Consider the following 25,552-nt stretch of genomic DNA (forward strand, 5'->3'; position numbering starts at 1 on the left):
TTTTGTGTGTGGTGAAAGATAATGGTCTACTTTCATTCTTTTGCCTGTGACTGTCCAGTTTTCCCAACACCATTTGTTGAAGAGAATTTCCTTTCTCCATTGTATGTCTTTAGCTCTTTTGTCAAAGATTAGCTGTCTGTACATGTGTGGTTTTATTTCTGGGATTTCAATTCTGTTCCATTGATCTGGGTGTCTGTTTTTGTGCCAGTACCATGCTGTTTTGATTACTATAGCTTTGTAGCATATTTTGAAGTCAGGGATTGTGATGCCTCTAGCTTTCTTCTTTTTTTCTCAGGATTGCTTTGGCTATTCAGGGTCTTTCATTGCCTTATATGAATTTTAGGATTCTTTGTTCTATTTCTGTGAAGAATGTCCTTGCAATTTGGATTGGGGTTGCATGGAATCTGCAGATTGCTTTAGGTAGTATGGACGTTTTAACTATGTTTATTCTTCCAATCCATGTGCATGGAATATCTTTCCATTTCTTTATGTCATCATCGATTTCTTTCAATAATGTCTTATAGTTTTCATTATATAGGTATTTCACCTCCTTGGTTAAATTTATTCTAGATGTTTTATCCTTTTTCTTGTGATTGTAAATGGGATTGTATTCTTGAGTTCTCTTTCTGTTAGTTCGTTATTAGAGTATAGAAATGAACTGATTTTTGTACGTTGATTTTGTACCCTGCAAATTTGCTGTAGTTATTGATTATTTCTAATAGTCTTCTGGTGGATTCCTTAGGGTTTTCTATATATAAAATCATGTGGTCTGCAATCAGTGAGAGTTTCATTTATTCATTGCTTCTTTGGACTCCTTTTCTTTCTTTCTTTTTTTTTTGCCTAATTTCTCTGGCCAAACCCCCCAGTAATGTGTTGAGTAAGAGTGGCGAGAGTGGGCACCCTTGCCTTGTTCCTGTTCTCAGAGGGATGGCTTTCAGTTTTTCACCATTGAGTATGATGTTGGCTGTGGGTTTGTCATATATGGCCTTTGTTATGTTGAGGTACTTTCCTTCTATACCCATTTTATTGAGAGTTTTTATCATTTTAGGACTGCTTTTGCTGCATCCCATGTGAGTTGGAATGGTGTCTCTTCATTTTCATTTGTCTCCAGATATTTTTTTATTTCTCCTTTAATTTCTTCAGTGATCCATTGGTTGTTCAGTAGCATGTTGTTTAGTCTCCACATATTTGTTACTATCCCAGGTTTTTCCTTTTCTTTCTTTCTGTTTTTTTTGGTGAGGAAGATCGGCTCTGAGCTAACATCTGTGCCAATCTTCCTCTATGTTGTATGTGGGATGCCGCCACAGCATGGCTTGATGAACAGTGTGTAGGTCCATGCCTGGCATCTGAACCAGCAAACCCCAGGCTGCTGAAGTGGAACACGTGAATTTAACCACTATGCCATCAGGCTGGCCCCATATTCCAGCTTTTTTCTTGTAGTTAATTTGAGTTTCATAGCAGTATGGTTGGAAACAATGCTTGACATGATTTCAATCTTCTTAAATTTGTTGAGGCCTGCCTTGTCCCAACATATGGTCTATCTTTGAGAATATGCCATGTGCACTTGAGAAGAATGTGTCTTCTGCTGTTTTTGGATGGAGTGTTCTATATATATCTATTAAGTCCATCTGGTCTAGTTTTTCATTTAATTCCACCATTTCCTTGTTGACTTCCTTTCTGGATGATCTACCCATTGATGTAAGTGGGGTGTTAAGGTCCCCTACTATTATTATGTTGTTGTTAATATCTCCTTTTAGGTCTGTTAATAGTTGCTTTAAATACTTTGGTGCTCCTGTGTTAGCTGCATATATATTTATAAGTGTTACGTCCTCTTGGAGGAGTGCCACTTTTGTCGCTATATACTGCCCCCCTTTATCTCTCATTGCCTTTTTTTATCTTGAAGTCTACTTTGTCTGATGTATATACAGCAACATCTGCTTTCTTTTGTTTGCTGTTAGCTTGGAGTTTCACCTTCCATCCCTTCACTCTGAGCCTGTGTTTGTCTTTGGAGCTGAGATGTATTTCCTGGAGCCAGCATATTGTTGGGTCTTGGTTTTTTGGGTTGTTTTGTGTGGGGAAGATTGGCGCTGAGCTAACATCTGTTGCTAATCTTCCTCTTTTTGCTTGAGGAAGATTGTTGCTGAGCTAACATCTGTGCCGATATTCTATTTTGTATGTGGGTCGCCACCACATTGATGAGCAGTGTGTAGGTCCACACCTGGGATCTAAACCTGAGAACCCTGGGCCACCAAAGCAGAGCATAGTGGTAGTATCTGGTAGCAGATTCCACCTGCTGCCACTGGGAAGGGGGCAGGACCTGTGTATTCTGAGTATTCTGAACCAGCCATGATCTCTGGCAGCTGTGCCTGTCCTTTGGAAGCTATACTTACAGAGTCTGTCCGCATTTGCCCACTGGCCACCTCTGTTTTACAAATGCTGTGTGCAGGCACTCTGGTGGGGGTCCCTTGCTCTGGCTCACCTGCTGAGCTGGTCCACCAGGCAGGGGGAGAGGCACTTTCTTTCATGTGTGTGATCTCAGGTGAATTTGCTATTGGGCTGCTCTGCTTGGTAAATACGCCTCCATGATTGCTTAGCCTCCTCAATGTGGATCTTTCCCATGGGCTGGGAGGCCACTTAGAGAGTGAAGGTATTCCCGCAGAGGACTGCACCTCCTCCCTCTCTTCTCAGAGCTGCATGTGGTCCAGCACCCCAGGTCGCTGCCAGTAGAGGGGAGAGAGGAGATCCTCTTATCTCCTTCCACTGCCTCCCAGAGGGTCCAGCACCTCCACCTTCAGACATATGGCTGCATGGTTTTCTCAGATGTCTGTTGGGTTGTATGACTGTCCCCTGTTGGTTTATGAGTGTCTTTTTCATTGTATCTTAGATGGGAGTCTAAAGGGGAGAGCTCATTCTACCATCATGCTGACGTTACTCCTCAACATCAATCTGATGTAAGAGCCAGCACTTGGGATGGGGGCCAGTGTACCAGGTATTTCCTCTAAGTCATACCAGCCTGGGGCAAAGTTGGGGTACTGGCAGCCAAATACCAAAAAATTTTTTAAATTAGTTATTTCACTTTTCTTCACTGGCCACTCTGTGGGGTCACCTGGCATTGCCTAGGTCTCTCCTTGCAAGGGCAACCAGGAGCAACTGCCTCGGACATGAGTGACTGCCCTGGGAGAGCCGTCCAGTGGCTCTCAGCTTCTTGTTCCAGCCTTGCTCCAGGTGCACAGCTCTGCAACAGCTTCCAGAAGAATCCATATTCTACCTCCCAGTTAAAGCGTAGACCCTCTAAGGCCACACTCATTAAAGTGACACATTAAAGGGACCTTACAGCATTTTTAGTCTAATTCCCTACCTGATGCAGAGGCCCTTCAGAAAATGGCATTCTACTTTGAAATGACACAGCATTTACCACCCCAAAAGCAGCCTATTCCATTTTGGCCCTTTTCAATGAATAGAATGTTCAGGCTCATTGAACTGAAACCCCCATAGCTTCCTTAGCAGCATTCCTGCCACGATTTTGTCATCAGTTTACTAACATCAGTGGCCACCAGTTATATGCCATAGGATGTTTCTCTGGTGACCAGCATTCAGAGTCTCTCTTATGAAAACAGCTGATTCAAGCCTGGTGCAGTCTTACTAATCAATTTCTTCTTCTATACACATTATTTATAAATGTTCCTCTATCGCATTATTAATTAATTCTTTCTTTCTTTTATCCAGTCCATCAAGCATTAAATAAATTATGGAACCTACTATGTGTTGGGCACAAGTGTTATGGTCACATTGTTAAATGAGTCCTGTAAGGTCTTACTCCCGAGGACCTTATTGGCTAGAGGGAGATAGAGCCAAGGAAAGAGGCTGTAATTCCAAAGCGAGTCAAATGCTCTGTTATGGGAGTTATTAGAGTACACTGGAGTTCATGGCTGGGCCGCCTCACCTTATTTGAATTATAATACCAGAAATCAAGTTGCTGATTTTTTAAGGTCCACGCTAGATGCAAATGTAAACTCCACTCACCTTGGATAAATTTGTGTAGGTCCACGTTTCATCAATCTTTCATTTACAGACCATCCCCAGTGGTGAAGCACATGCATAAGGCATACTCAGTGTCAAGCAGTCACAGAAGGAGGAAATAAATGGCTGATGGGGGTGGATGGGTAGGGAGGAGGGCCCTGACCCTGGGTACTTTTTACTGCTATCAAATTCCAGACTCATGGGTCTTTCTCTAGTGGGAAATGTTACTTCTCAGAGCGATGTAAGTTCCTGGGCCTCTGCTGATACAACAGAAGCACTTTTTGTCCATTGATTATTCAATGAAGGAGCAAGGTCAGAAACATAAAGCACAAATATTTCAAAATATACATATACAGGGTTTAGTCAGTTTCCTAATTTTGTTGTTGTTGTTCACAGATCCAGTAAGCCTAGGTGAAGGTGGAAGCCATCAGGAGGAAGATGTTTTCTTAGGACACTGTTACATATTTCGAGAAAAAAGTGATCACTAAATTTATTTCCCAGATGTCAAATTACATAAGTTAAGAGCTTCCTTTCACCGATAGCATTCCTAGCCTCAGGCCATTTTCATAATTTTTACATTTTCTTTAACTTAATGAAATCTACTCTAATTGAAAAAACAAGGTCCCTGTAAGTATGTTCCAAGTTATGGCTGAGGGAAGAGGAGGGGTCTAATTATAGAGATCTCCTGTGGGGAAGGACGTGGCTAGGTTTTAATCTGAGCTTCTCACCCTCGTGTCACGTGATCTCCAGCAAGTTCCTGAGCCACTCCACAAATGTGGGTGAAAAGAGTCTCCATGTCATGGGATTGGTGTGCGCCTCAGCCAGCCATTCATTCACTCAAGAAATCTTTACTGAGCACCCACTCTGAGGCTCCAAATCCTCAGGACTTTCTAGATGCTTGGGATACACCAGTGAAAAGATGCACAAAGATCCCTGTTCTCGTGGAATGTACATGGCACAAAGGATGATGGTAAACAATACGTGGAATTAACAAGTAGCTTGTACAGAAAATGACGAATGTCAGAAAAAAAGAAAATATGATAGGGCCTGGGGGATCTGGTTGGGCAGGATGGGGCTGTGCAGGTCCCACTGTTAAACAGGGTGGTGTAGGTAGGCCTTGTTGAGAAGGTGAGATTTGAGCCAGGACTTGAAAAACGTAAGGGCATTACCAAGGGGAGTGGTTAGGAGAAGACTCTCTCAGGCAGAAGCAACAGCCAGTGCAAAGGCCCTGAGGTGGGAAGTTTCCTGGCATGTTTGAGGGTAAAGGAGGCCAGTGTATCTAGAACAGAGTAAAAAAGGAGCTGAGGGAAGTGGGAGTCCGGGGTCTCAGAGAGTTGTGTAAGGCCTTGTAGGTTGTTCTGAGGATTTAGGCTTTTACTCTGAGCAAAACAGGGAAGCAGTGCAGGATTTTGAACATTAGTTTTGAGCATAGGAGGATTTCCTGGCTACTGTGTTGAAAATAGACTTTTAGGGAGCAAGAGGCTAAGAGGTAGCACTAGAGGTGAGAGGTGATAGTGACCCAGAAATAACAGGAAGTGGCGAGGCTCTAGACAAATTCTGGAGGCAGGGCTTAGCCTGATTTCCAGGGATGGGATACAGAGCGTGAGCATGTTTGTGAGGAGAATCAGGATCTCAGCTTGGCTGTGTTTAATTTGAGATGTTTGTTACACACCAAAGTAGAAATGTCAAGAGGCAGCTGGATATGACTCTGCAGTTTGAGAAGGCAGTGTGAGATCGAGATATAACTTTGAGAGTTATTAGAGACCCAAGAAAATATGTAGAAAGTAATTTATTGAGAGTAATTGGTATTTTGTTGCCATTATATTTTTCCTTCCACATCTCTACTCCATGACAATAAAGAGAGTGAGGCTTTTGTTTCCTTCTGTCTGAGGGGGAGCTTTGCCATGCAAAGTATCTGTTGGGTGAAGGCAACCCCCTTTCATTGCTTGTGTCTTCAAAGGCTTAGAGTTTCTGAAAAGGGCCTCCCAGGGAGGTGTATGTAGCAGGCAGCTTGTTTGGGTAAAGTTCATTCTCCTTGTCACTGTTTAAGTCAGTCAAGGATTCATCAGTCAGCACATGACTTTCCCCTAACCTCAGGACTTGGTTCAGGGGTGGCCCAGTTTGTCAGAAGCTTAAGACATTTGCTGAGGGTTCTAAGATATCCATACAGCCTCTCCTCTTGGACAGTGTGGTGTGTGTTTGTGGAACCTGGAACTGACACAGCCATTTTGCCCCCATGAGAAAAGTAAGCTTAAGGATTAGGCTGCCATGAAGAGGAGGGGATAACAGAAGAAGATAGCAGAAATGAGGCATATTAATTATCTATTGCTGTGTTGACAAATTATCCTGAAACTAAGTAGTTTAAAACACCAGTTATTATTTCATTCAGTCTCTTTGGATGATGAATTTGGGAATGGCTAAGCTGGGTGGTTCTTGTACTCAGGGTCTTTCGCGAAGTTGCAGTCAAGATGTCAAATGGGGCTGCACTCATCTGAAGGCTTGTCTGGGGCTGGAGGAGAGGATTCTAAGATGGCCCTTTCACATAGATGGCAGGCTTGTGATGGTTGCGAGTACGACCCTCTCTATGAGGCTACCTAAGTGTCCTCACCACAAGGTAGCTGACTTCCCCAAGAGTAAGAGACCTGAGAGAGAGCAGGAAGGAAACTTCAACGCCTTTTATGTTCTAGTCTCAAAAGTCACGCACTATAACTTCTGCCACGTTCTATTCATTACAAGCAAGCCAGTAAGTCCAGCCCTCACTCAATGGAATTAGGCTTCACTTTTCGAAAAGAGAAGCATCAAAGAAATTCTAGACATATTTTAAGACCACCACATGTGGTGCTAGATCTCTTCATACATGAAGACTTTCTTACCAGTAAGTAAATCAATAATTTTCTTACATTTTTGAAGCCAATTTGGGTTAAGTTTTTAAAATTTACTGTAGCTGAAAGCGTTCTAATTGATGCAGGAGAGTATTAGTTGAAGTAGCTGATCTGGAAGAGGATAAAAGTCCCTAAAGCTGGGAAGGATATGGGTTTTTTGGGAGGTGATAGGGTTTCCAAGAGAGAAGGGGAAATGATAGCTCCTAGGGAGACTGGACCTTCTCCAGTGGGGCTCCCCGACTCCAGGAAGATCCATGGGCCCAACCCTGGCACTGTACTAATCATGTCTCTTATTTGCTTTATTCTGATGCAGGGACATCTGGGGCCTTGTTCTCACTTTGGAGGGACTGCTCCTCCCATGGTTAGCCAATTCCTAGAGACAGTCAACAATTCACCCACGAGAGTGCTTTTCAAGTACAAACCAACCAATGCAGGGCCCACACCCTAACCACCTCCTTTATTGGGCTGTCACACTTTGGATCACTATCCACCTGCCCTAATCACCATAGGGCCAGGTCCTAGACAACTATGGACAACCTCTATAATTTCAGAGCTTACTGAAATTCTTCAAACTAGGCAATCATAAGCCTCCTTACCATGTCTTCCCTGTTCCCTCCTGAAGAAACTATAATAAAAGGCTCCTATACTCAGTTCCGCCATCTCACTCTGCCTCCTGACCAACCTAGTTGCCTCCCTCTGTGGCCCCTGCAGGTATGGCATGGCATGCTCCTTGTTCTTGGAAACTATGAGTAACAAACTATCTTTTCAATGACAATTGTCCCCTGATCTGCTGGCCTTACTAAATCTCAAATTTTCCATTAATACACTCTGTTTTAAATCAGGCACACAATCCATGGAACTTCCCACCTCCAAGGGACCATGTGGATGTTGCCAAAGGGTATATTGGCTATGATCAGTATTGTCCCTTTCTGAATGATCTGGACTATGTAAGGCCCTAGGGGAAAGTGGGGGGCAGGAGCTGGCTAGTGGAGGTAGAGTCAGATTTAATATAATTTTAAGAACATGTTAAGAAAATTGTGGTGATTAAAATTTAATATCTATTACATATAAATTTGTTTTTTGAAAAATCTAGGATAATTCTAATAAGCAGTGATTAGAATTCATTTGTTGGTTTTAATTTTCAAAGTAATTTGCAAAGATTTATTTTTAAAAATCTCTAGCCCCTCCCATCTTCCCCTTTTGACCTCATGACACATATAAACACTGGGATATGTGAAAGCATTTGGCAACAATTTTTGCTACACAGATGGTGCACGCCTCACCTCATCTACAAAATTTGCCAAACATGTTGAGTCTCCTTACTTTAAAAATATTGTACAATTATTTTTGTAAATTTAATCGTGAGTTCACTTCATTTAGCATTTCAGTTTGACCTTTCTGGAAACCTACTGATTTATCTAAAATCTGAATCTCAACCATCTCTATCTAGTGGGTGAAGGGCTTTAATTTTTTTATTTGGATCTATTTATTTCTTCTGGATAAGACAGTGATCTTCCTTCTTAAAAGCGTCTTTCAACAAACTTTGCTTAAGACTGATGTTCCAAAATAGGTTTTTTTCTTCGTATTCATTCTAACACATTCCTTGGAGTGCCTGTCCCAGGCCCTTTCTCTATCAAGTCCCTATCTTCAAGCTGTCCTATCATTGTCCTCAGTAAATGACTGTAGGACCTTCCTCACTGATGAGATGGAAGCTGAAGGAGTTCCTTTGTCCACCCTCAGGTTCCAAATTCTCTGGGTCTCTGTGTTAAATTCTTTCACTTTTCTTCAAATGTCAGAGAAAGGGGTTGAGTGAAGGTATTGTTCCCTTAAGCTAAACCATTCCTTTCAGCCCCTTGAGGAAAAAGGACTTCGATATCCATCACCTCTCATGCATCTCTCGTTCATCATCCATCCATCTGGCCAGCCATCCAAAACTAATTAGTGAGCACCTACTATTTTTGGGAACCAAAGATGCTTAAGACACTGTCCTTGTCTTAAGGAATTGAAAGGAAGACTAGGTTTATTAGCAAACCAAAAATTACAAAAGTGTGTACAAAAATACCTAGATAGCAGAGAGGTAATGATAATTTACTGTGGCATAGGGTGGTGTTTCAGTTTTCTAGTGCTATGTAACAATTCATCCCAAAATTTAGTGGCTTAAAACAACAATGATTTATGATTTTTCATGAGTCTGTAATCTGAGCTTGGAGTAGCTGGGAAACTATCCTGCTTTATGTGTTGCCTCCTGGGGCAGAAAGTCCATGATGGTTCTTCACTTGCATGTCTGTTTATTCATCTGGGATGACTAGAAGAGCTCACTGCTGGCCAGGCATCTCTCACCTTCCATGTGGGATCTCCACCTGGCTTTCCTGGATTTCTTCATAGCGTGGCTTTTTGAAGATAGTCAGCCTTCTTTCAGCAGATAGCCTCTAAGAGGGAGGATGCAGAAGCTGCTATTTCTCTTAAAGCCTGGATTTGGAAAGTGTTAGAATGTCACTTTCACCACATTCTATTGTGAAATAGGTTACAAGTCCAGACCAGATTCAAGGGGAGGAGACACAGATCTCATTTCTTGAGTGAAGTGCTATGCATGTACATGGAGGGAAAGCATTTATGGCAGCCATATTTGGTAATTGCCAAGGAGGAAAGGTCAGGGAAAGCATTGTAAAGAAGTGATTGAGGGGCCGGCCTGGTGGTGCAGCAGTTAGGTTTTCACGTTCTGCTTCAGTGGCCTGGGTTTTGCCGGTTTGGATCCCGGTTGTGGACATGGCACCACTCGTCAAGCCATGCTGTGGCAGGCATCCCACATATAAAGTAGAGGAAGATGGGCACAGATGTTAGCTCAGGGCCAGTCTTCCTCAGCAAAAAGAGGAGGATTGGGGGCAGATGTTAGCTCAGGGCTAATCTTCCTCACAGGAAAAAAAAAAGTGACTGAATTGGCCAAGGAAAAATTGTCCAAGCATAAACTGACTTATTCTTCTGGCCTCTATGAATAAGGGCTTCCCATCTCCATCGACTCTTACCACTCCCACCCCGTTGCTCAGAGAACCAAGCATGGTTCACATCTGCATAAAGATAAGACATGGACCATAGATATTTGAGATATGAAAGAGTCTATTGTCCATGCTAGGCCCTTCTTGATTAGCTTGACCCACAGTTTTTCTCTCCATGTTGCTAGAATTTCTTTTTTTCCCCTGTGACATACTCTAGTCAATACTAAATTTGTCAATGACCTGAAGAAGAAGTATGTCTTGTAGACAGGAAAGTAGGGCTGAGAGAAGCGTTGCAGTGGGCTCAGGGAGAGTGATGAACACTTGGCCTCTTTTGGTCCCACCTGGAGAGGAAACTGGAGAGAACACAAGGTATACTAGGAGCCCAATTTATAGGCGAGAAAACAAAATGGTGCCCGTAGAAGGAACCAGACTGGGAGTTGGGTGGGAAGCAATGTGGCCATCCCTGATGAGGCCTGCCAGCTCTCTGGAGCCAGGAATTTCCTGCTGCCTTTATGGAAACACGGACTCTGGAAACTTGGCTATTTCTATTCCTGTGGGACTAGGAGCTCATTTCTGTAGCCTTAAAAACTCTGGAAATCATGTTACTTCTATTTGGGGGAACTATTTCTTTGTTGTTCTCTCTCTGGGTTTAGTGACGTTTCCTCGGAATTTCCATCTTTCTCAGCTGTGCTAAATGGGGCTAAGGGTAGGGCCAGAATCATAGACTGGGAGCTGTGCTATACCCTCCCCCCAACTTTCAGGGTCTGTATGGCGGCAGGGGCAGGAAAAGCAGGGGGGAGTGCTCAACAGGGAGATGAGAGGCTTTGGGGGGCCCTTTGGCCATGTCTACTTGCCAGAGTCTCCCCCTAACCTCTTCTCAAACTGGGAGTTTCTGCATTGTACTTTCATTTCTTTACAGGAGACTGTTGCTAAAGTCCAGGTGGAGATGGAGGGTGTGAACTAAGCTAGTGCATTGGAGAGGAATTGCCAGGCATCTCTGTGCACGTCCACCCTCCACCTCGCACGCACACACTTGGACCTCCTGCCTGGGCGAAGGCAGCTCAAACTTTCTGCTTTGTTTGCCCAGCAGCTCGTTTTCCCATCCTGCCGGACCCCTGCACTTTTTCAGGGCACTGACAGCTGTGTCTGGGAGCAGCCCTCTGCCTGGGAGCTGCCTTCTTTCTTAGCACCATTTAAATAGTCCCTTCTAAGTCAGACGGGGCATCTCGAGGAATCGATTGCAACTTCAGAATCCAGATGCCACTGTATCCAGTCTAAAGACAAATGGGATGGCACAGTTCGTTGCCCTTAATGAAACAGAGGAATTGGAAATTAACAGCATGAACTACGAGCCCCAAAGGACGCCTCCCTGTTGGAGGTCCAAGCTGGGCAGCATGTCACTGTGGCTCTTGGAATAGGCTGTTCAGAGAGAAGACAGGACCAAGCTGACTCTCCATATCTAGGGGGTCCAAATGGTTTTTTGTTTTTGTTTTTTATCCAAGTGTTTTGAGAACTAAAAATTTCTGAGAAATTTTGATAACGAGGCAGGGAGAAAAACGGAAGAAAAGAATCACTATAACTTTAAGAGGCCAAAATTACTATCGTGCCCATTTTACAACGGCATGGGGACATGAAGGCTGGTCCACTTTTATATAGCCTACAGTGGCAGAGATTTCAACCCGGGACTCTTTGGCCCTAGCTGGTCCCCCTCCCTGATTAGGAGCCCACTAGCATGCATGAGCCATCAGGAGCTCTTGGCAGGGCCCTTCTGCTGCTCTGTCCCAGGATGCTGTCCCAGGCCTGGCCAGCTCCCGACTCTCTCCTTTTCCTTTCCCTGGTGCAAACTCCGCTGACTTGGCCTGCTTTCTCTCCTAGGGGTCTTCCATCACTCCCTCCACCTGGTCTTCTCCCCTAGTCTCAGATGCGCAGTGGGCTGCAGTCTATCCAATTCCCTTCTTCCCCCCTGCTCTCGAAGATAAGCCACCTACACCTTTTGTGTTTTAAGGATTTCACCGTAGGTCTCTACAGGGACTCAGAGAGTGACAGAAATAGGAGCTTGGCAGTCTTTACAGTCCTAGTCTTGGGTCCAGAGTCCCTGACCCCTAGTGAAATGGATAAGGAAAGTCATGGTGACCATCAAACGTCCATTTTTATTTTAGAAAGTGGAGTGCTCTATCTCCCCTCTCTTCCCACTATGTCCCAGCTTATGGGTGAAAATGGGGATGCTTTTTCCCCTTCTTTCTAGGAAGCTGCTTTCCAGTCAAAAGACTCCAGCCCAGCTGAGCACTGGAGATTTCCCGCCTCACCTGAGCAGTTTGTCTCTCCGGAGCCTTCCAGGATGGGAATCACTCAATTTCCTGGCTTCTGCCATTCCCAACTTGTCCTCTGGGGGTGCTGTCTCATTATGGTTGGGCCCCAATCCTTTGAGGCCACGAGGACCCTGGCTAATGAATGGGCAGTTGTCCCTGGCTGAGTAGGACACTGATCTCAGGAGGGACCACAGGCCACTGAAGATTGAGGAAGTCAGTCCCATCAGCCAGGTCACTCACCAAGAGGTCACAGATTTTCTCAAAATCTAAAGCATTCAATTTTTTATTGTCTAGGAAAAGGCTCACAAGGGAATCTGAGTCATGAACAAAGAGGGAGACTGCTGTGGATTTATATTCTTTGTTCTTTCTTTCTCTCAGTGGGGAGATGATACAATTAGGTTGGAATAGAATAGGTGATTGTCTCACCAGGTGCTTCTTGGGGGAAAGCAGAGATGGTGTATATTGAAAATAGCCTAGTATCAGCCACAGCTGTAGAGTGGGAGGGAGACAGCATTCTCAGCGGGCAATGAAAGTCGGTTATTCATTACCACCAAGACTTGACAGTACACTGAACACACGACATTATATTTATGCTACATAAAATAATGTGATACAATTTTTATGACCCAATTTAATCCAGTAGAGGGTATCCGTTTAATAAAGACAAGGACAATAGAATTAAAATTATCTATAGATCTACATAACAAAAGGCTAGTAAAAAGGGGCATTGTACTAATTTGACAGAAAATAGATAGCATTGTCATAAAATTTGTAAAATGGAGAGAAACTGCCTCACTCTGAATTTGTATGAGTTAAGTTGACAGGTGCTGAGATATGTAAAAGGTAAAGAAAAGAAAATGACATGGCCGTCTTTTCTGAAGTCCCACACCAAGCACAAGTTCTTCTCGTTTAGTCATTCTTCTGACAGCAAAACGGAGTATCTGCTGTGAAAAACTTTAATGGTTTAACAACTATTCAACAAACAAGCCAACTTTCCTAAAGTAGTGTCAGATTTTTCAAAGTTGAATTTCACTTCATGTTGGTACCTTGCTTACCTTCTAGATATCCATGACAACTGGCTGGAAATGGCTAATACAAACATAGAAATATTAGCACTAGCTGCTCCCTGGACCCATGGAGAGCTGTGGGCTCAGACTGAGGGTGATTTTGCTGAGGATGGAAAATTCACGTGCCATGTGGGTGGATCTCAATTTCATGCCACCCGTCAACGTTTATGGAACTCCCCCTAAGAGTCCACCTCAAGGCTGGGTTTGGTGGGGACACAGAAGAGTCTGTGACCTGGTCTCTGCCATCAAAGAGCTCACAGCCTGAAAGGGACGTGAGTTACTCTGATGTAAGGGCTTTCTTTTAAGGGTTTGGAGTCAAGGATAAATCCTAATGTGCTTTGTTCATTCTGCCTAAAGGTTTTGCTTACCCCCGTGCCTGGTAACATGGTGGTGTCAGCCCCTCAAGTCTCTTTTTCCTTGTCCATCAGTTGACTCCCTTGAACTACCCACCTTCCCTTCCAGCCAGAGCCCCACCCTGGATCGATCCAGCTGTTGGCTTCCTTTACTCCTCATAGGTACAGGGGTAGATTTGGGGCTGTCAAGGATCTAACCTTTGTCAGACTATCGTCAAGTCCTGAGCTCTTTTCTCCCCAGAGTGGCCCTCAGTCCCTGCCCCTCAGAACGCCAGGGCCTCTCTGAGGTGCTTCAGGGTGGACTGCAGCGGGGGAGGAGAAAGACGGAAGGCTGAGCAGGTCGGCTCAGGCCCTCTCCCCTGCCACCATCAGCGTAGCCTGTGTCCATCTCTACATAAACACTGGCAAATCCATATAAGGCTCTGCAAGGATGGAGCCTAAGAAGCAACCATTGGATTTGACCATTAGGTCTGTGTGGCCTATGTGGTTAAATTTTTTTTTTAAAGATTTTATTTTTTTCCTTTTTCTCCCCAAAGTTCCCTGGTACATAGTTGTATATTCTTCGTTGTGGGTCCTTCTAGTTGTGCCATGCGGGACGCTGCCTCAGTGTGGTTTGATGAGCAGTGCCATGTCCGTGCCCAGGATTCGAACCAACGAAACACTGGGCTGCCTGCAGCGGAGCGCGCGAACTTAACCGCTTGGCCACGGGGCCAGCCCCACTATGTGGTTAATTTTATGGGTTAACGGGGCCATAGGGTACCCAGATATTGGGTTAAACGTTATTCTGGATGTATCTGTGAGGGTGTTTTTGGATGAGATTAGCACTCGAATTGGTAGACTGAGAAAAGCATATTGCCCTCCCCAGTGTAGGGGGGCATCACCCAATCCGGTGAGGGCCTGAATAGAATGAACAGGAGGAGGAAGGAAGAGTTCACTCTCTGCCTTGTCGTTGTTAAGCTGAGCCCTCAGTTTTTGGCCCTCCAACTGGGACTCTCACCATTGGCTCCCCTGGTCCTCAGGCCTTTGGATTCAGACAGGAACTGCAGGATTGGCTTTCCTGGAAGATTTTGGGACTCCTCAGCCTCCATAGTCACGTGAGTCAATTCTTACATAAATTTCTTTCTCTCTATCTACATCCTATTGATTTTGTTGCCCCAGAGAACCTTGATTAATACATGGTCTTAGATCCGTTTCAGAGGAGTGGCGGGGGCAGAAATCAGATTGCAATGAGTTGACAGGAGGTGAGGAAGTAAAGACGGTAAATATAAACTTATTTTTTCTAGAACAGATGTAAGGAGGTAGCTTGAGGGGAGGGCAGGGTATAAGATTTAGGAAGCATTTCCTTTGAGAATTTGTGAGTTTGGGAGCAGAGAGGAAGCTGCCCACAAGTTGAGCAGGAGTCACTGAAAGTATGTGTGGGAAGGGCAGTTGTTGGTGCATCGTCCCCAGGAAGTGGTGGGGAAGGAGCCAGGAGCCCCGTCTGGTTGTGTGAACTCAGACAAGTGACTTACCCTCTTGAACCTCCATGCCTTCGTTTGTAAACCGGACATCACAGTGCCCACTCCACTGGCTTGCAAGGATTAAATGAGATGGAGTGTGGAAAGCAGATAGCATAGAACCTGGTACATCAGAGGCAGCCACTGCTCCCTTTCGCCCTTCTCTCTCAGCTCTCTGACACCATTGTCCACTGTCGCCTAGTTTCCACAACTCTGTCTGCACCTGTGATTGGAGTCAGGTAGATGGGGGTTTGAATCACGGTTGTAGCATGTGCTGACGTTAGTCAGCTTATCCAATCTACCTAAATCTCGGGCTTGACATCTGTAAACTGGGATAGTCTTTCTACTTTAGGGTTATTTGTGAAGGTTAAATGAGACAGTATACATAAAGTGCATAACGCCGTATCTAACTCACATGAGATATGGTCAGGGAAAAAACAGTTCAAGCGGCTCAATAGAGGCTAAAGGCTTTATTCAGTGGACCTGACAACCAGGTGTCTCCGAGCCCAAGCAGGATTGTCATTTTATGGGGTGAAGAGCAGAGGGCTACACGTCCCTGTGGTTCGGCTCAGGAGTCATTTCTGTCACTAACTGCTGTGAAACCTGCGTTCGGAACCGTGCCTCTTGTTCAGGATCGTTTGCAACCCCAGAACAGTTTTCTCAAGAGCTGGTTTTTTAAAACTTTGCAGCTTGTCTGCTAGTCAAGGGTCAGGGAAGGAGGGAGGGAGCAGAAAAAAGAGGCAGGTGGTAAAAAGAGGAAAGGGGATAAGGGTTGAAGCAATGAAACCTGGGATCCTCTATCACATCTGCTTTAATTCTCTTATAATATGAAGTCAACGTGCTGAGCGAATGAATAAATAAATGCATGTCTGGCCTAGGAGCTACCTTAATACATTTACATGCGATACAGAGATATCCAAATGAAAATTCTGCTCACCCGTGCTTGTTTTTAAAGACAAGACTTTGTACACACATATCTATATCTCCCGGGTTTCCCCAAGCTCTCTGCCCTACAGAGTCCCCCTTTCTTTAAATATCAAACCAAAATTGCCAAGATTCCCTCCTTGGTGATTGCAGGAATTCTGGTCTTCCATGGGGTTTTTCTCAAGAAGTATTTTTGAGATTTCTCCAACATTGTGTGAGCCAGACATGGGTCCACTGTTTATCACCTCTGGCCTCTGGGTCATCCTTGCCACCTTATAACGTTTTTCTAGGTTCTCCAGATTCTCTCTTTTCTGTCTGGTCTCAAGTCCTTTCCTCTTTCTCTAGGACACTGCTAAGCTCAAGTCATAAATTTCAACAAAACTAAGGTTTGGTGGAAACAACTTTAATATATAAAAAACAAATCTTAACAGAGTCCTGGGCATCTCCACCCCTAGCCATCATAAGACATAGCTCCTGCCAGGGGTCAGCCCTCTCCCTGGCTTCCTGCTGCCAACTGTTGAGGGCCTAGCTCGCTATGATCCCATGTTAGCAGACAGGAGTCATCCTCTCTGTCCAAATTCAGGCCTCCAACATCCTTTGGGGCCCACCAGGAGGTGAGTGGGAAAGCCTGGACTTGCCTCACTTCCAGAGTCCTCCCTGTCCTCATCAATGTCCCTTCCCCCATAGAGACAGCCATTACTAACCATAGAGTGGTTTAACTCCTCCGTGTGTCTACATTCAGAAATAGTAGAAAAGGCTTTATCGTTGTCAAACCAAACTGCTGCCTTGAAGTGTTTCCCCCTCCCCCAAAAATATTAGTCTTGCCCTAAAAATGACGTGTTCGTGGCTCATGGCTGCTCTAACACATTGCCACAAACATGGTGGCTTCAAACAACATAAATTGATTTTCTACAGTTCTAGAAATCAGAAGTCTGAAAGGGGTCTCACTGGGCTAAAATTAAGGTGTCGGCAGGGCTGCCTTCCTTTTGGACGCTTTAGGACAGAATCTATTTTCTTGCCTTTTCCAGCTTCTACAGGCCACCAGCGTTCATTCCTTGGCTTATGTCTCCTGCCATCGTCAAAGCCAGCAATGGCCACTTGAATCTCTCCCTCCTCTGAAGCTCACTCTCCCGCCTCCCACCCAGATGATCCAGGACGATCTCCCATCTCAAGGTTCTTGAGCACATCTGCCAATTTGCTTTGCCATGTAAGGGAACATTCTCACAGGTGCTGGGGATTAGGATGTGGGAGGTGGACGGTGGGGGGAGCGTTCATCAGTCTATCACAGGTGAGTTCTCCTTCACTACTTAAGAAACAGGAAACTCTTGATAGCTTTAAAATACAGAAGTGGTTTGTTCTGAGTACATGTATAAATAACATCATAAAATGGAGACATGTTTATTGCGGGAGTTCTTCATGGGAAGAGAGCTGCATTTGTCTGGAAGAAAGAAGGCAATAAGGTGTGTGGCGGGAGGAGGGTTTTGGAGGGAGGTGTGGAACGTGAGTGGGGGTTGGGTAGAGAAGTGAGACTCAAGGCATTTTAAAGTAAAAAAAGGTGGTCACTACAGTGTGCTCTAAGTAGGGTGGAGCTGGTTAACCTGAGGACCCTTTGTTTTCAGAACAGAGTAATGGAGTCAGTTTGCCAACGTGAGAATAGGAATGTGGCAGAGCTACTTAATAGAAGAGATAGGAAATTGAGATCCTCAAAGGGAAATTTAAGGTGAAAGGATTCAGGAACTGAGTACTGGTGGGACAGCGAGAGAAAGAAAACAACCAAACTAAACCAAACCAAAGAGACAAATAAACAGAAGACAAAGCTGCTGGCTAGATTGGACAGCGGAGATGTGGGGTGTGAGGACTCCTTCCTTCATTTTGGGGGATCCTCATTCGAGTCTACATTGCTCACTAAGGTCACAGGGGAGAAAGAGGGGAGAGAAGATGAAAAAACATGCTGAGTGCTACACCCGGGGTGATTCATGGTGAAGGCAGGATTTAGAGACAAGACAACCAAGAGGCCTGAAGGATTCAGGGACAGAGAACAGGTTGGGTTGCTGTTAACGCAGAAATTAACTGTATTGCCTCCCATTATACTTAGCACTGAAATCCTTGTCTGGTCTCTGGGAATGGTTCACTCCATCTGGCCACCGCCACCTTTCCAACTACACCCCTTTCAGCACTCTCTTCCCTCATTACAATCTGGATACTATCTTCTCTAAATTGAAGATCCAAGGCGGTCCTAATTTTTATTTGTTTATTTATTTTTATACCCATCTCTGCAACTAGTCTATAAACTCAATAAAGGTATGTATGTGTATGCTTTTTTTTTTTAATTACTAAATAGCCAGGATCTAACCTTGAACCTGGTACACAGAGAGCTACATGGTATTTGTTGAATGAATGAATGAACCATCTCTGGCTTGTTCCCTTTCATTTCCTTTTTCAGCTTATCTCTAAGTCGCAGTAGGTTCTTCCTTTGTTCGTTTCTAACACTCACCTCTTCTTATCCATGCCTACCGCTCTATCTAAAGGAGGTGCAGAAGATAATGAAATGGATCAGACCCTGGTGAGCAGACAAGCATACCAGGGGGGAGCAGGTCCTGGTGATAAGCCCCACCTCAGGTGAGAGGGGGCACGAAGTACCACGTGGGAAGATGGAATCCAGTGCCTGGAGCTCATGGTCCAGACAGGTAATGTGGCCATGTGCTGCTATACAAGAAGGAACAGGTGGGTGTTCTGGCAGTTGTTGGGACCAATGAGATATTGGAAGGGAGGCAGATGTCTGGAGGACTCGAGGCTTGGGACTCAAACTAGACCATGTATGTCTTTCTGTGTGTATGGATGTATGCATGCTCACACACACTTACATAGGGAAAAAGAATAGAATCAGATGGAGGGAGGGTGGTTGTCACACAAATAGCATAGCAGCCTTCATACAAGAAGTGGTCCCGTGAGTCATTAACTCTCGTAAGAACAAGATGAGTCTCTAAGTTTACTGATACGCATCAAGTGTTTTCAACTATGGAACAAGTGTGTTTGATGTGAAGGAGAAAGCCAGGAAGATTCATCCTACACTAAAGTTTGATACCTTTTCAACTCTGGACTATTAAAATAAACTTTAATTTCTGCCCACTCTCATCCCACCTGCATAATTTATCTAGGTCCATTTGCTAGAGCGCTGACCCAATCATGTCATTTTTGCTAAACTTTCCATGGCTCCCTATTGCTAACAAAAGTAGAAACTTCTTACTCTGGCATTCAAAGCCCAACCCATCTCCACTCTGTCTTGCCAGTTTAATCAGATCCCTCTGTTCCCATAATATACATTGTCCTTTTCTGCTGTCATGCCTTTGATTTGGCTATTTCTGTACTCTTGAAGGTTTTCCCCATTTTGACTCCTGGAAAAGTCAGCTCAGTGCTGTAGGGAAAGACATATCTGGGATTCAACTTTGGTTCTATCTTCTAGTAATTGTGGTTTTGGGGTATGCTGTTCAACCTCCCAGAGCCTTACTTTACTCATTAGTTAAACGGGGATGGCAATACTTGTTTGGTAGGGCTATTGGCAGGATGAAGTGTGATGTTGCATCCTAGTATCTGGCACATAGTTGGTGCTCAAAACTGTTGCTGTCCCATTCTTGAAACCCATCTCAGTTGACATCTCCTTCAGGCACCCCTCAACCACATGTGGTCTCATTTCCCTGAGACCCCGACAGATATTTGTTGGTACTTCTCTATGGCATTTGCATTTTCTGTATTTTATTAAGAATGTCTGTGCACTTTTTCCATCTCCCTCTTTAGATTTTAAGCTCTTGAAGGCAAAACCTGAATAGTCTTTGTCTTCGCAGCCTCTGCAGAAGAACTGGTGCAGTGACGTACAGCCATGCTCAAAGTATTTAATAAACATTTGGTGAGTTTAATTGAAATATCCATAACAACCTGATCCCATTGTCATTCTGAGAAATATCAGTCTTAAGAGCCGTAATTGTCCTAGGGTATCATGCATTATTCATGCAAAAGTTACCCTTAATGCTGTGGTTTCTTGGTCCGCCATCAGAGAAGAAGGGAGAACAGTGGTGTGGGCTGGACACATTTGCTTTTCAGAAGATCTGGTCTGTCTCCCCATCAGCCTGTTCTAGCCCCAGTGGGGTTAGCTCAGCATTGCCAATCACCGAACCAAAGTTCTTGTAGTTTTCTCTTGTAGAAGCTCTGGCAGGAATATTGGCCATTCAGTGCAAGTCCAGCTCAAATATATTATCTGTTCTTTTTACATTTTTAATATTTCAAAAAAGGGAAACTCTAGCACTAAGTGCTAGATCCGGGAGAGAGAAACTATTTATTATAAGAAGACATACACTTGGCATTAAAAGAAAATGTTTGGGGAAAGGAGTTGCATATAGAAAATCTGGATTGGGAGTGGCTGGACCCTCCACTAGAAGACACATACAGAATCTTTATTTTTATTTCTTAACTTGTTAAAAACTTTGAGGTTTTGTGCTGTCACTGAGTAGGTGGGCCTGTGATATTTATGTAGCTGATTTCATGTACTATGACAGTCGCATCACAATTCTGACAGTTAAAAACCCATCTCATCCCGCTGGGCTGTTGATGTAATGTTGGTGTGTTCTGGGAGCATCCTGAGCTGCACTTAGAGAACTAAGGATTTTCAAAATCTTTTTAGAATTTGAAGCATACTTATTTCAAATTGATTTACTTACAAAATGACATGTTTCTGGAAGGACTGAACAATCAGCTAGAGACCATTTTGAGCTGTGTCAGGAAAACCCACAGTCTCTTCCTTACATATGTTATTCTTGCCAAATTCCCAGCAGGCCCTCCCTAGGCAAGCCACCATATCTTTGCAGATGTTGCTCCCTCTGCTAGCACACTTCGCATCCCTGTACTCAAGGGGGACAAGGTCATCTTCAGCAAAGGTCAAACATCATCTTTCTCAACCCAGGCAGAGTGAATTGGTCCCTCTTTTTCATTCCCTCATAATTTTAAACCCTTCTTTCTAGTTGCTGCTTTTTATTTGCCTGCAGCTATTTGTTTATATGCCCGTCTCTTTTTCTAGATTGCGAAGCCTTTAGTGACAGAGATGATTTTCTTTTCTCAGACTACTTTCCTGTGTCTCTGGGTATCCCATGACCTGCATGAAAATGAAAACAACACGATCCGCAAGTCGGTCTCAAGGAGTTGGCAGTGATGAATACAAACAGAACAGCTTACAACTCTGCTCTACAATGGTTAGAATCATGGAAAACTGTAAAAAAAAAAAAAAAAAGTAAAACAGGTACTATGGAAGATGATAACTGTGAAAGACAAGGTAGATACAATCCAAATATACATGGAGTCCAAAAGCGAAGTGGACAAGGATGCTTCCTGCCTTCCACCGCTGCCTCCCGCACTTGATGTAAATGAAAAATAAACATCAGCGGTGTTGAGTCGCAAGAGGGACCAATTCACCGCCCTCCACTCCTTTTTTATTTACTCTAGGTTCTCATAGAAACCACCCTTTTCCACTTACGTTATTTTTACACATCTTCAAAATAGGTGTTTGAAAGAACAGTTATATTTCAAATGAAATAATTGGTTTCACTGTGCATTATTTATGCATTTCTGTAGTCAGAATTTCTCCTTTTAATACTCGTCAATCTAGATGAAGCCCTCCAATGATTTCAACAGAAGAACTATTTGAGTTGTATATTTCTGAAAATTTTCAGGCCTTAGAATGTCTTTCATGAAAAAATAATAGGTTGACGGGACATAGCCACTTTGTGTCACTCTCTTTTTCTTTAAGGATTTTGCAAATAGAATTCACTGGCTTCTGACACTGTAAGTTGTAGTAGAGGAATGTGAAATTATCCTAATTCGGGCCCATTGGAATTTTTTGTATGGGTAATACATCTTCAAGAGATAAATGCATAGCCGAGAGATGGTGGATAGATATTGTGAAATATCTATGTCCCCCAATCCTATTTCTCATCCACCCATTTCCCACCCCCACCTCACCACAGGTAATGACTATGACTGTCTCTAGCTCAGAGAAATAACTACTAGAAGAAGCTTCTTATGCACCAACAAGGAAACATAAATTTATATTCTTAGTTCCCCCCTTTACAAAACAGGTAGGAGGGGAAGGAGTAAAGATAATTATTTTAATTTGGTTGGAGTGAAAGCAGGGTGCAGAAGACACAAAAAGAGGTATATAAGCTCTCAGATTAAGCTAATGATTAACGAAAAAGCATGAAGGAAGTAAGAAAATCCAAAAAGGACCTAACTCCTTATCTACCATAAAAGAAAGTCTGAAGTTGTGCTGGAATGGATAGATATAAATTGATGGTTACGGTACTCTGAATGTTTATGGAAGGTCTGAATTTAATGATGAGTAATGTTAAAACAGACTATTTACGCTCTAAATCATACTAGAATAAAAAAGAAACTAATGTTGCTCATATATCAAAAATCCATAATAGAAAAGGGACCTTAAGGAAAAATAATGTTTAAAAGCATAAACTAGGTAGGCAGACCTAGTATTGCAACAATCATCATGCTATCCACTTTGAAATAGTGGTTTGATAAATTATAGTTTATTGGCCCTTTGGAAGGTGGTGAAGATAAAGGAAATAATCTTTGTGAGGGCTGAGGGGTGATGAGAAAAAGCATTGAAGACGTGAAGTAAAGTAAAAAGCTATATGCTTTGTACATTGCAGTTATGAAATAAATCTGGACAGATGGAGGGCCATGTGGCAGGCTGGTGTTGAAATTACAGGATTTATTTTTGTTGCTGTTTTTCTTAATTAAATTTTTTAGTCTTGTTTTACCTTTTCCTTCATTAAAGTAAAAATTATAGTATCAGTGATGATAATCTATGAAACCAACCTAAGATGTATTTTTAGAAGGTTAAAAAATCTCTTCCCACTGTCCTCTATTCTAATCCCCCTGAGATTATCAACATTAACAGCCTTTGTATATCTTTTCACAATTTCCTTTATGCTCAAACAAACATGAACTCACATATTTAGGACATTTTTGGTTGGTGTTACTGTTTGTTTTCATAGAAATGGAATTGTATTATAAATGTAACTCTGCAAATTGCTTTTCTCATTTAACAATACACCAGGGACAGTGAGAGAGAGATCCATTTCAATATTTTTAACAGTTGCATAATAGTTCATAGTGTGGATATATCACAACTGAATCAAGAACATCCCTTATTCCTGGACATTTAGGTTCTTCCTAGGTTTTTGCTTCTATGAACCACAATTTGGTAAATATCCTGGTACATATATCCTTATGCATTGGAGATTTTATTTCTATTTCCAAAGTGGGATTTATGGACAGTTGGTTGTATTGTCTGTTAAGAAAGAAAGAACTTGGAGGAAAAAAGTGAGCTTTTGTAAATTCGTGCATGTTTACTTTTGTCCTTGTTTTCTGAGATGCTCATTCTTTGCAGGACCAAAGATAAAAGTTTGAAGCTGACTTCTTCCAGGCCCCATTGTGGTCCATTCTGGATGAAATTTTAGGTCAGAAGACTAGGAACACATACATTTTGAGGGAGAAAAGAAGGGTAATAGAAGGAATCAGAGAAGAACTGATCAAGGCCAAAGGAGGAGAGAATTTGAAGAAAGAGAGGTGGTTGGAGGAGTTAAATGCTGCAGAGACACAAAGGGGAAGAGCTTCTTTTATTGATGGGGAGGAGGGCTGTTCACAAAATTTCTTATATACCTCTCCTGGGCACAAGGTAAGTGGTACATCCATTCCTTTGATGCTAGGCATGGCCATGTGACTTGTTCTAGTGAATGAAATGAGCGCAGAAGTGACATGTGTCACTATGAGGTAAGAGACTTTGAGAGTTGGTGCTCAATTTTCCACGTCTCTTTCTCTCCATCACAGTGATTGGTGACATTCCAGATATGGAGGCTACAAACCAGAGTCCCTGAGTGAGGATGACATGTGGCAGAGCCCCCTTACCTCCCAGCCAATGTGGGATGGACACACATAGCATAAGTGAGATATAAACCTTGTTGTTTTAAGCCACTAAGGCTTTAAGGTTGTTTGTTACTATAGCATAACTTAGCCCATCCTGACTGATACAGTCACCTAGGAAAGAAATTCAATTGAGAGATGCTGAAATCACATCTCAGGGGAGTAAAAGGTAATTGGATGATAGCTCAGGGGGTTAACAAGTGGGTGTGTAGTAAGGACGTGTAAGTAGCAAGTGTTGAATTTCTTTCAAGGTTGCTTAGGGGCTATTAGAACCCAGTTCTGCCAATTAGTTAAATAAATGCCCTTTGGGGGAAATATGGAAATAATTCTAGAACACTTTTAAAAGAAAGCTAGAAACATTAACTGCATAAATAACGACAAAACCAAGACATACACTGTAGAATTCTTTATATATAAAGATTCCAGCAGCTTTTATGCATCTCAATGCGTACTGAAAATACAAGAATATCACAAAATAAATTCCATTATGTTTACTTCTAGGAAAAATTTTGTTTCTCCTGATGAAATACATTTCCTTTTATTTGTTAAGGAGAATTATGTCAACATCCCTACAAAACTCTTGTTCCCTGTTCTCTGTTCGTCTTGACTACCAGACGGTTACAAAATTATCCTTTACCTGGATGGTTTGGTACAGCGCTCTCCTCTTAGGGTCTAGCTCATGGAGCAGGGGAGCATCAGGCATGGGGTCATGTCGGAAGGTCTGGAGGAATTAGACAACTCAGGGTGGCTGAGGGCAGCAAAGGTTCTGTTACTGATTGCAGCCAAGACAACTTGGGATATTTTATAACTGGAAAAGACCCATCAGAAATGCTGTGGGACTCAGCCATAGGAAATGATGAAATCCGGCCTTTTGTGACAACATGAATGGACCCTGAGGGTATTATGCTGAGTGAAATAAGTCAGAGGGAGAAAGTCAAATACCTTATGATCTCACTCATAAGTAGAAGATACAAACAATGACAAACACACACATGGAAACGGAGACTGGATTGGTGGTTACCAGAGGAGAAAGGGAAAGGGAGGAGGGCAAAAGGGCTGATTACATATGTGTGTGGTGATGGATGGTAATTAGTCTCTGGGTAGGGAACATGATGTAATCTACACAGACTTCAAAATATACTATGATGTACATCTGAAACTTATATAATATAAACCAATGTTACTGCAACAAAAATAAAATGAAATAAAATAGCAAAAAACTTAAAAAAAAACAAGAAAAAGTAATGCTATGGGACCAAAGAACAGAAGACGGGAGTTTCTACGTGTGTGTGTGTGTGTATCTATTTTACTGAGAATGACCCTTAAACCAGTAGTCACAAACCAGCAAAATCCAGCAACATCTTGAGAATCATTCAGCTATGGCTGCACACTCTCAAGGTAGAAAACAATGTTGATAAGTGTGTGGCTCCCAACAGGTAAGACCAGAACTGTCTACCACACAAGATCAGAGTTTTTTAAACTGTGGGTCACATGCTTTTAGTGGATTGTGAAATTGATTTAGAGC

At 43.1% G+C, this 25,552-nt stretch overlaps 1 long non-coding RNA gene across 2 annotated transcripts in view; it reads left to right on the forward strand.

The window, feature by feature from the left end:
• The window catches only part of LOC139084220 (uncharacterized), a 42,455-nt gene extending 20,942 nt beyond the window's left edge, over window positions 1-21,513 (forward strand). Inside the window, exons 2-6 of one of the 2 annotated variants that reach the window (XR_011541630.1) lie at window positions 14,644-14,718; window positions 17,073-17,251; window positions 18,573-18,731; window positions 19,840-19,948; window positions 21,155-21,513. This is a non-coding gene — a long non-coding RNA (uncharacterized lncRNA). The remainder of the gene's footprint in view (window positions 1-14,643; window positions 14,719-17,072; window positions 17,252-18,572; window positions 18,732-19,839; window positions 19,949-21,154) is intronic. The other variant, XR_011541629.1, reaches the window with a different exon arrangement.
• The last annotated feature ends 4,039 nt before the right edge of the window (window positions 21,514-25,552 follow it).

The sequence above is a fragment of the Equus przewalskii genome, chromosome 6 (assembly GCF_037783145.1).
Source record: "Equus przewalskii isolate Varuska chromosome 6, EquPr2, whole genome shotgun sequence".
Taxonomy (NCBI): Eukaryota; Metazoa; Chordata; class Mammalia; order Perissodactyla; family Equidae; genus Equus; species Equus przewalskii.